The sequence below is a fragment of the Macrosteles quadrilineatus genome, unplaced genomic scaffold (assembly GCF_028750875.1).
Source record: "Macrosteles quadrilineatus isolate MER2022 unplaced genomic scaffold, UCM_ALF_1.0 Scaffold_4__1_contigs__length_99947679, whole genome shotgun sequence".
Classification (NCBI taxonomy): Eukaryota; Metazoa; Arthropoda; class Insecta; order Hemiptera; family Cicadellidae; genus Macrosteles; species Macrosteles quadrilineatus.
This window is the reverse complement of record NW_026542597.1, coordinates 2,808,880-2,821,137: the sequence shown is the minus strand read 5'-3', so window position 1 is coordinate 2,821,137 and position 12,258 is coordinate 2,808,880. Positions and strand designations below refer to the sequence as shown.

General features: G+C 35.2%; 2 non-coding genes across 2 annotated transcripts; both read right to left on the bottom strand.

The window, feature by feature from the left end:
- Nucleotides 1–1,634: 1,634 nt before the first annotated feature.
- On the bottom strand, nt 1,635–1,775 carry LOC128993686 (U4 spliceosomal RNA). The gene has a single exon (XR_008490814.1). It is a non-coding gene; the product is annotated as a U4 spliceosomal RNA (small nuclear RNA).
- Nucleotides 1,776–9,439: 7,664 nt separating this feature from the next.
- On the bottom strand, nt 9,440–9,580 carry LOC128993674 (U4 spliceosomal RNA). Its single transcript, XR_008490803.1, has one exon. It is a non-coding gene; the product is annotated as a U4 spliceosomal RNA (small nuclear RNA).
- Between the last annotated feature and the right edge of the window lie 2,678 nt (nt 9,581–12,258).

Genomic DNA, 12,258 nt, shown 5'->3' with positions numbered 1-12,258 from the left:
GTTGATGACAGCACAGCTCAAGACTGATGACGTGCACACCTGGTTCTACCAACATGACTCTTGTACAAACAGCATTATAAAAGTATAGTATATTACGTTACTAGTCCTGAAAATAAGTGTTTACCGGATGAGTGTGGTCGTTCCCAGTTCCCATACGAGTCCGGTATACAAATTTTGGACGAGTTATGTACGATAATCAAGAATCAAGAATTTTTATTTCCATAAAATGCAGTTACATTACTGGAAAACGTCAGTAAACTATAGCTAAAATAAAAACTAAAATAAGACAATGGTACAAGGTTTCTTACCAATATAAAAAATTGAATTCCTGAAACTCTCCATGCAGAGAGAAAAAACGGCACACAGCATACAGCACACAAAAACTACTTACATATTCTTCTTTCAGATAAAAAAATTCTTTATTTTTGTACAAAGGGTTTGCCAAAAGGAGCCCCTCAACTCCTTTTCTGAATTTTGGGTCCAGGAGGTTCCGAGCTACAAAAGGAAGTTTATTAAAAAACTTATAACTAAGAATATCATTCGACATCTGAGCTTTAATTAACCTAACATGTGGTAAATTGAGATCATTTTTCCTACGTGTATTATAGGGATGGATGTCGCCTCTCAGCTCAAGAGAATCCCATTCCTTCTTGATTTTGATCAAACACTGAAAAATATAGAGGTTACAAACGGTCATTAAGCTCTCAGCTACAAATATAGGTTTACAATGATCCAATAAGTAATCAGCACCAGCTACTACTCTAACTGCTTTCTTTTGATAGCTAAGAACTCTCTTGACCCCAGAGGCGGCACCCCAGAGCCTTAGGTCATACAATAAAATACTCTGAAAGAAAGCAATACTGTATAAGCAGTTTTCAGCCAGTCCTTTGGTACAAAATATCTCAATCTTCTGAGTAGACACAGAGCTCTGGAAAGTCTAGCACAAACATGGCTAATCTGGTCATTCCAGTTTACTTTATTGTCAAAATGTAAGCCTAGAAGTTTGACAGATTTCACACATTGTTCTAAGACTCTTTAATCTTTATTACAACCATAAAAACAAACCAATAACTTTCCCAAAACCGATGTGCTATACTATAGCATACCGACCATACCTTATAAGTTAAAAGAACCAAATTCCCCTCCCATAACTGCAATAAGCATTTTATACTTATACTATGCCAACCCCGTACGAAGAACGGGTACTCCGCAAGTATACAATAAATGCACACTACGGTCATTATAACAAAAACTATAAGTTTTGTGATGTGTCTGATGATGCCAGCATAGCTGGCGAGAGGCCTCATAAAAATTAAAAAAATTCAGAAATATTGGCGAAGTTATTATTTAAAATTAGTAAAAACTATAAGGTTATGATAAGAAATATTTAAGGGGAACGTTAACAAAACATATTGTCTATAGTATAAAATCTTTCTTCCTCATACAATATGACAAGATAATAAAACTTTTGATTGTTAACGATAAAGGAACTAACAAATCAATGTTGACATTGTAGCCTTGCCATTATCAAGACATTATAGGATGAGGATCATTTGATTTATTTTCCCAAAGGTCCCGTGGTAGTAATTGAGTAAGAGTAACTCGCCTTACATTAAATTCAGATTATTTATGAGCCCCCGTAGGGGCTGCCAAAAATTGCCGATGCGGGCGGTATTTCACGCCCCCATGGCGGGGTATTGGTAAAAGTTTTCAATTAGCAATAATCGCACCTCAGTTGAACTTCATTGGTTACGATATTGCCACTGCGCAAAGTTGATCAGATGTGGTATGCTAGAGAGACCCGACCAAATTTAGACTCCTATTACCTAGCGAGTGCTAAATGGTAAACTATAGGATTTATCAGAATTACGATGTGCAATCGACCAGATTTTTTTTTATTTATTTGATTTTATTTCACCTTGTACATAATACATTTTATAACAGTCCGTTACGGACTAAAATAGTTATTAAATTCGAATAATATTGTTATCCAAGTACAATTTTATTAAGGAAACCGCTAGCGCTTCCTTGCGGGCTGATTCTGCACTGCATGAGTTTGGTAGCCCTAAACGCTGCTAGGAGCGCTAGCGCTCATGTTTCATGAACAGCTCGCTATTGTGAGGTAAGCGAGCGAGCGGACACATTTTCCATTACGACAATCGGCAACTTTGATAAAAAAAATACCTTACCTTACTTATACCTCATTAACCTATACTAAGACGCGGAACACAATACTGTAAAACGGTTCTTTAATTTTATAAACAAATTTAACTGACTTGCTAATTTAAAAAGTCAATTTCTTCCGATTCAGCTAAGAGTTACAAAATCACTAAACAGTACGATAGTTTACGTGTCGCAATTCACGTTTTAATATACAGTAACGAAGCCTATATGATATACAGTAACTTGAAAAGACCCATTGAGTCAGCTTCCTTGAAGGTGTTTTACTTGGAAATCTGCTATCTGAAGTCAATACACACACACAAACATTTTATGACATACTGTAGTGTGACCATTAAATCAATTTTATAATTATTTGTTTGGTAAATTGTTTTGTTGTTATCCTGTTGTTTCTCGTTATTACACCAGTTTTAAAACAATATAATCGCATAAACTATCTAATTAATTATACAAATTACTTATCTCTAAAATTATAACCAAAGAGTCGAGCACAAATTGTAAATCTATACTATTAAAAATTGAGGTTGTGTCTGTCTGTCTGTTCGGCTCTCACGACTGAAATAGAACCGATACCCCCAAAATTAAGCACAGAGATGGCACATATCTAAGAATTTCTTAGGCCTATTCACTTCATTGGGTTCCCCCGGACTACACTTGGATGCCCAAAAATTTAATTTGAGAATTTCAAAAGTAAATATTAATTCGTCTACATAGAAGCATGAGCAAATTCACAATGTTCATCATCGCGTTGACATTTCAATGTAAACAATTAAATCAGCACTGTCAAAGGCTTATTTCATGATTTCAGACAGCTGATCCAAACTAATTAAATAATAGCTATTTACGTGGGTAGCTCATCTTCTAACAGTAATGTTCTTATACAAAAGCTAGGTTAGGGAAATACTTTAAAGCATATCAATAACATACAAGCGCACAGCTGATTTCTAGCGTCGTTGGCTCCATAGACGTATTTTTTTTAGTTGAGCACTCAATGTTATTTAAATGGGTTTCATTACATCACCGAGTGAGTTTTTGATACTTTACTTCACTCGTGAAGTAAAGAAGTTGTCTACATCACGCTTGGGATAGGGAAGTTTAACATGACGGGTGGGGTAAAATATTTTACACAACTCTATGTTGTAGGCTTATCTATACTATTATAATTTATAGTAAAACTAGGCTATCAAGATAGGTTGTAATATAAAGGGGACACCCGTTCTTCGAAATTGAATTTTCATTCCGTTGCAAAGCACGGATACAGCAGTTAGTCCACCCTAAAATAATAGGAAAACATTTAATTAGCACACTCAAACGCCTCAAATATGAACCACATGAAACTGTACAGATAGTTCGTATACATGGAATGTATACTTCAGTAAAAAAAGGCAGCGATCGTATCTAACATTTCAGATTGTGTACAAGAGTGCGCAGTGCGCGGTTTAATAGATAGCGCCGGTTTAAATGACGATACCATCTGCTCAACATTCCTGCGGCTAAGCTAGCATTGCCAAGTAAGCAGGCATTTACAAAAGTAGTAATTTTTCTTCATACTGTAGCAAAAACAACAGTGTTTTAATACGTGCGTTTTTGCGTTGCGGGTCTTATAGTAGCATTTTTACTCCATAGGGAGTAAAAAGAATTTTTTGTCCTCAGGGAGTGTAATGATCAGTGTACAGATCAATCAGTATCAATCCTGACAATCAGTGTAATGATCAGCTGTTGTAAACAGTTATACATCGCGATTGTGGCAATCGCATGGATCGAAATGATTTATCAATTGATGTAATGGGTTAAGGTATTAATGGTATTAGCTTGTACAGCTTGTTTAATTCTTGTACAGTTAGCGCTACTCTGCAGCGTTAACTGAAACTACGCGCAGCACCCTAGTATTGCCGAAACTGTCCGTTGTATTGTCCGTGTATTGGGTCCAATATTTTTTTAAATTTATATCAATGATCTTTGTAATGTGAATTTGAAAGGTAAACTAACGTCCTTCGCTGACGACAATACTACTTAAAATGCTACTTAAAATATAATTGGAGCGATGTAGAAAAAACAATAAATTCGGATTTGAATGCCCTAAAGTGGTGGTAGCCCTAAAAAACAAAATTTATAAATATCAATTTAAAATTTTAAAAGAGGTGATTGAGTTCCATTTATTACAAATGTGTTGATTGTCTTTGTGATAATTCACAGTGTTCTTCTGTGTGTGCCACGGTAAAACAAACAAAAAATATCAACTATTTGGGTTTAATTTTGGATCAAGAATTAAATTGGAAATGCCACATAGAGCCGTTGAAGAAAATATTAAATCTGCTTAAGCTGTTAATTATTTCATAAAACGTAAAAGTAAACATTAGGAGGAAACTTGACAAAAATTGCACAAAATTGGGTTTTTGATGGTTCGTAATTTTATTTCCAAAGTAGCGAGGCCATATTTTAATAGCCAAAGACACTCTCACCGATCCAGTGAATACAGAAAAATGGTTGGAATCTTGATCTACTCTAGTTTTCTAGGAGTAGGCCGCCTAAACTGACATTTTGGCGTTACAGACAGAATGACAGAGCGACAGACAAACAGACAGACAGAAATTGAGATAAGACTCGTTTCGGCTCTCTTAAGGCTATGAAATGTAAAAATAACCAAAAACTACATGGTATTACACAATGCACAGACAAAACTGTAATTTTATTCATATAGATATTTTTATTTCCCGAGAAATATATATCCAGAAAATGTTTTAAGAATGTTATATTTCTCTCTGGCACATAGCAGAATTGACTTTGGCTTATTTTGCTGGGGAGGGGCGCGTGAAACCAACTTGAAATCTGTGTTGTGTTAAAACATTTTGTCAGGATGATTAAAAGGAAAGGCAAGATGAAACTATCTCGTCCATTATTTGTTAATTTAGAAATCGTTTCTCTTAAATATAATACTGTATGTTTGTTTTAAGGTGTTAGGAATTTTCTATGGTAATACTGAACCTATAATACATAGCTTGTTCAATGACAAATTAAGAAGTAAGCAAAGAGTAGTACAGTACCCAAAGCTAATCCAGTATTATTTACAAAATTGTTACAATTTCTTAGGTCCAAAAATGTTTAATGTTATTCCTGAAGTATTAACACAATTTAAAAGTTCAAGTTTGTTTTCAAAACGATTGAAAATAAAGTCTATTCTATAGAAGCAAGCGCTTCCTGTTCCTCGAAAAATAGCTAGCGCTGTGCTTCTGTAGCGGACATATTCTGCACTATTGCTGCAGGTAGTTCCAGTAAACACCGCAGAGTAGCGCTAACAGTTATAACGGGATGTTGAATAAAATTCCTGTATAAATGGTTAAAGTATTAATATAATCAATGGAACTACCTTATAATGTACCCATTTTACTTAAATAAGAACACAATGTATTACATAGAGCAATACTGCTAATAGTTATCCGCATGAACGTGTTAAAAACAGATATAGAGTCTTTACACTCTCGCTAGGAAGTAGGAGTTTCAATACATAGACTACCTGTTTAACCACCGTATTAGGTCGGCGTTATAGCAACGTGTAACTACGAAACTTTCTCAAGTACGGATCGGAACATTACGTTCTGGTCCTCCTAATCCTCAAATATATTCGCGCGATGATGCTATATACATTACACTGTACCATCAATATGTCGAACAATAATTAATTGACAATAGTGCAACAGTAAGCTAAAACCTTACCTACTAAATCAATCAATAAATAATGTAAATCCTTGCGATTGCTACAATCGTAATTTATAACTGTTTACAACAGCTAATTTTTACTCCCTAGGAAGTAACGATCCTACTTTAGACCCGCGAAGCATGTATGAAAAAAGGCTGTTTAAAACGAAATAGAACATTTCGTACCTAGGGCCGAAAATGAGGTTTTGCCGGCTCGAGATCATTTTTTAAAACGATCGAGAGCTAAAAAACTCTGTCTGCTCGTGGTACGAACACTATTTTTCACCACACTATACATAATTGAGAAAATATCCTACTGAAATCCCCGTACCATAAATAAAACATACTCCTCAAGGAGTATGTTGAGTATGTCCTTGAGGAGTATGTTTTATCTATGCCCGTACGTAGGACGGGCCAACAGCTAGTTTGTATTAAATTAAAAACATAAACATTACTGTTAACAATCCTACCTTTGACTATTAATACAACAACTTCTGTATCCAATAGTCAATGATCCTACTTTGACAGTTGTATCACAGCTTTTTGATGCTGCTTACTTCAAATTAGCTGTTATATATATATACCTATTATATAATAATATAAATTATTAATTCAAATTAGCTGTTATATATATACCTATTATATAATAGTATAATAAGTATGATTGTGATTAGGGCTACTACTATATAAATAATTGAAAACATTATAAAAACATTAGTACCCTTTTTAAATTCATTTTTAATTAATAAACGACATGTTTCGACACTTAGGTCATAGTCATGTTTACATTTACAAATACAATAACAAAAAAAATGAAAGGAATAAATAGTCATATGTTAAGTTAACTTAGAATTTAGAGGATCTTGATTTAATCTTTGTTTAATTTTGTGTATATTATATAATATTTCAGTTTTATTGCAATTGTAGGATTTTTTCAAATATCGGATTTGTTTTATTTATGTTCATGGTATTCAATAAATTTTGAGGGTATTTTTTGTAATTTGTGTATATATGAAAATCTTCAATGAAAACTACAATGAAATCAAATTTTGCAGAGCACCTAATCGAAACTCGACATGAGTACAAAAATATAAATGAAAATTTAGAAATTCTAGAATATGAAAGAAATAAAACAAAATTAAATGTCAACGAAGATTTTTATATATACACAAATTACAAAAAAATACCCTCAAAATTTATTGAATACCATGAACATAAATAAAACAAATCCGATATTTGAAAAAATCCTACAATTGCAATAAAACTGAAATGTTATATAATATACACAAAATTAAACAAAGATTAAATCAAGATCCTCTAAATTCTAAGTTAACTTAACATATGACTATTTATTCCTTTCATTTTTTTTGTTATTGTATTTGTAAATGTAAACATGACTATGACCTAAGTGTCGAAACATGTCGTTTATTAATTAAAAATGAATTTAAAAAGGGTACTAATGTTTTTATAATATTTTCAATTATTTATAATAGTATAATATATATACTATTATATATTATATAATAGTGATTCACCCTGTTGGTAAACCTTAAAACTTTTGTTTAATGCCATGAATATCATCCTACTAATATTATAAATGATAAAGTTTGGATGTATGGATGTATGGATGGATGTATGGATGTATGGATGTATGTATGCGAACGAGCTCCAACCTAAAGGTGAGTGAGCGTAGCGAACGAGCTCCAACCTAAAGGTAAGTGAGCGTAGCGAACAAACTTCAACCAGGACGTGATTGAGCCATGCGAACGAGATAATCTTGAAAATTAAGAAGTTAAACGGGACAAAGCCCGCGGGTTACAGCTAGTCATAGATAAAACAGTCTATGATATCATAGAACCAACTTGGTTGGTCGAATCAGCTGATAAAATTATTAGATTCATTTTAAATCCTTTTAAAGCCCACAATGTTAGCATGGGAAACTCCATAGCCACTGGGGCGGAGCCTGACAGGAGTTTTGAGATAACAATATGCCTATATGCTAATCGGGAATGTGAGCTAGCATCACTCCACATATCAGCCCATCCGACCAGAATTTTTCGCGTTTACTTGTCACAAACATCCATAATACATCTAAACTTTCTCATTTATAACATCAGTAGGATTAAAGAATGTTGTCAGCTGTGTAACTGCACAAGTTATTTCCATGATATTATTATTATTTTTTTTTAACAAGTATTTATTAACAATCTATTCTATACTAGAATAATAAGTAAATTTAATAAACATTTTAACATGGGTTAGTTACACTCCATCAAGTGCACTAACATACAAAAACTTTTAAAAAGTTTAACTAAAATAGCATTAAAAAGTTATAAGGTTTACCAACAGGTGCACTATTATTTTTTTGCATTTATGACAACAGCTAATTTGAACCAACTAGCAACAAAAAGCTGTGGTACACAATGAGAACTTTTTTTTCTATGGTTTTAGGGCAGTGTTAGAGAACATTATGTCTATGATATATGTGCTATACTATAGCATACCGTATAAATTAAAAGAACCAAATTTTCATAGACCGTGTCCTATAACTGCAATATTGCACTTTATACTCATATGCCAACCCCGTACGAAGGACGGGTACTCTACTAGTTTTAAATAATTCGGAACATGTATTTGGAAATGTCCAATAGTTAAAATATTCCCGACTCAGGGCACTCATCTACCATAACCATTTACTTTTGAATAGTAAAGATACATTTCTCAACATGAACTGAAGCAATTTTTTAAACAAAAAAGAACATATTGAATTATCATCTCGTACATTTTTCACATTTGTGTTTAATGTTGGTTGATGAGGACATAGGATGTTAAGTTCACAGTAGGCTATATAGTTCACCTTTCCTGCAATTAAGTTTAGCCTATCAAGAAGTTTTTGTACAAGAAAAAAATTACTTTACAACCTCACACTACGTCTGTGACTCAACTGAACTTAGTTGTAAAATTGGCAACAGCTTGAACGTAAGAATACGATGTTTACTTCACCATAGTATTATTGTCAAAGCTTAAAAATGGCATGTTTTCTGTGCTAGGAATATGAAAGTTTTCGTCAAATAACACTCTTTATTAAAACCATAAAAAAACCAATAACTTTCCCAAAACCGATGTGCTATACTATAGCATACCGACCATACCTTATAATTTAAAAGAACCAAATTCCCCTCACACAATTGCAATAAGCATTTTATACTTATATGCCAACCCCGTACGAAGAACGGGTACTCCGCAAGTATACAATAAATGCACACTACGGTCATCATAACAAAAACTATAAGGTTATGATAAGAAATATTTAAGGGGAACGTTAACAAAACATATTGTCTATTGCATCAAATATTTCTTCCTCATACAATATTACAAGATAATAAAACTTTTGATTGATAACGATAAAGGAACTAACAAATCAATGTTGACATTGTAGCCTTGTCACTATATTATCAAGACATTATAGGATGAGGACCACTTGATTTCTTTTCCCAAAGGTCCCGTGGTAATAATTAAGTAAAAGTAACTCACATTACATTAAATTCAGAGTGTTTATGAGCCCCCGTAGGGGCTGCCAAAAATTGCCGATGCGGGCGGTATTTCACGCCCCCATGGCGGGGTATTGGTAAAAGTTTTCAATTAGCAATAATCGCACCTCAGTTGAACTTCATTGGTTACGATATTGCCACTGCGCAAAGTTGATCAGTGGTGGGATGCTAGAGAGACGCGACCAAATTTAGACCCGTATTACCCAGCGAGTGCTAAATTGTAAACTATAGGTTTTATCAGAATTACGATGTACAATCGACCAGAATTTTTTTTATTTATAAGCATTTAATTCACCTTGTACATAATACATTTTATAACAGTCCGTTACGGATCAAAATAGTTATTAAATTCGAATAACATTGTTATCCAAGAACAATTTTATAAAGGAAACCGCTAGCGCTTCCTTGCGGACTGACTCTGCACTACATGAGTTTGGTAGCCCTAAACGCCGCTAGGAGCGCTAGCGCTCTTATTTCATGAACAGCTCGCTATGTGAGGTAAGCGAGCGAGCGGACAAATTTTCCATTACGACAATCGGCAACTTTGTTAAAAAAAGCTACCTAACCTAATTTATACCTCATTAACCTATACTAGGTGGCGTTCGCAGAAGCATCCACAAAATTGAGCGGAGTCATCAATGGTTCATATTATATTGTTTTTGTCATACTGCAGTGAAAACAGTCGTCATTGATGCATGCGTTGCGGGTCTAAAGTAGCATTTTTACTCTTTAGGGAATAAAATTCGTTTTTAGCCTCTATGGAGTAAAACTCAGCTGTAGTCAACTCAGTTGTAAATTTCTATTGTAAACGATTGAATACGTATCGAATTATGTAACGATTCGTGCTTTATAATCATATTAACCTACAGTCTACAGTCTCTTCCCATAGCATTTTAGCATTGCAGATACATTAATCCATTCCCACACTCAACACTGCCCACCTTTACTACTTCCTTCACCACCCCCTACGTCGTGGACCTGTTTCCGTCTCTTACCATAGCATTTTAGGATTGCAGATACATTAATGTAATTGCCAAAGACAGTTCCCACACTCTGCACGGCAAGCCTTACTAATTCCTTCACCATTTCCTACGTCATAGACATGTTTCCTTCCCTTCTCACAGCATTTAAGTATTAGATACATTTATCTAACTGCCCAAACGGTTCCCTCACTCTGCACTGCCAGCCTTTACTACTTCCTACTTCGTGGGGGATGTTTCCTTCCCTTCTCATAGCATTTTATGATTGAAGACACATTAATCTAACTGCCACAGACGGTTCTCAACATATGTTCATACCTACTTCCTAAGCCACTTCCTACATCGTGGACCTGATTTCATCACTTTCCATAGCATTTTAGGAATTTAGATACGTTAATCTAATTGCCACAAACATTGCCCACACTCCGCACTGCTAGCCTTTACTACTTCTTTCACCATTTTCTATGTCGTGGGCATGCTTCCATCCCTTATCATAGCACTTCAGCATTGCAGATACATTAATCTAACTGCTACAAACGGTTTCCAGTTCCCAAACTCCACACTGCTCACCTTACTACTTCCTTCACCTCTTCTTACGTCGCAGACATGTTTCCCTCTCTTCCCATAGAATTTTAAGATTGTAGATACCAAGATACCATAATCTAATCGTCATAAACAGTTCCCAGACTCCGAAAAACTCGCCTTTACCACTTCCTTTATCTCTTCCTACGTCACGGACCTGTTTACCTCCCTTCCCATAGCATTTTAGGATTGGGGATACCTTAATCTAATCGTCATAAACAGTTACCACACTCCAAAAAACTCGCCTTAACTGCTTTCTTCATCACTTCCTACGTCACGGACCTCTTTACTTCCCTTCCCTTAGCATTATTGGAATGCAAATACCTTAATCTAATAGTCATAAACAGTTTCCACAATCCGCACAGCTCGCCTTGACTACTTCCTTCACCACTTCCCACGTCGCGGACCTGTTTTCCTCCCGTCCCATAGCATTTTAGGATTGTAGATACCTTAATCTAATAGTCATAAACAGTTTCCACACTCCGGACAGCTCGCCTTGACTATTTCCTTCACCACTTCCCACGTCGCGGACCTGTTTTCCTCCTTTCCCATAGCATTTTAGGATTGCAAATACCTTAATCTAATGGTCATAAACAGATCCCATACCCCGAACAGCTCGCCTTTACTACTTCCTTTACCACTTCCCACGTCGCGGACCTGTTTCCTTCCCTTCCAATAAAATTTTAGGATTGCAGATACCTTAATCTAATTGTCATAAACAGTTCCCACTCTCCGGACAGCTCGCCTTGACTACTTCCTTCACCACTTCCTACGTCGCGGACCCGTTTTCCTCCCTTCCAATAGTATTTTAGGAATGCAGATACCTAAATCTAATCGTCATAAACAGTTTCTCCACACTCCGGACAGCTCACCTTGACTACTTCCTTCACCACTTCCTACGTCGCGGACCTGTTTTCGTCCCTTCCCATAGAATTTTAGGAATGCAGATACCTTAATCTAATCGTCATAAACAGTTCCCACACTCCAGGCAGCTCGTCTTGACTACTTCCTTCACCACTTCCTACGTCACGGACCCGTTTTCCTCCCTTCCCATAGAATTTTAGGAATGCAGATACCTACCTAAATCTAATCGTCTTAAACAGTTTCCACACTCCAGACTGCTCACCTTTACTACTTCCTTCGCCACTTCCTACGTCACTGACCTCAAGCTAGTGTCGTCATTTGATTATATTTATGATCCATACCATCCTTTATGTTCTAAGTACCTGGGGACCGAGCTTTGCTCAGGTAAAATCATTAGTTTAATA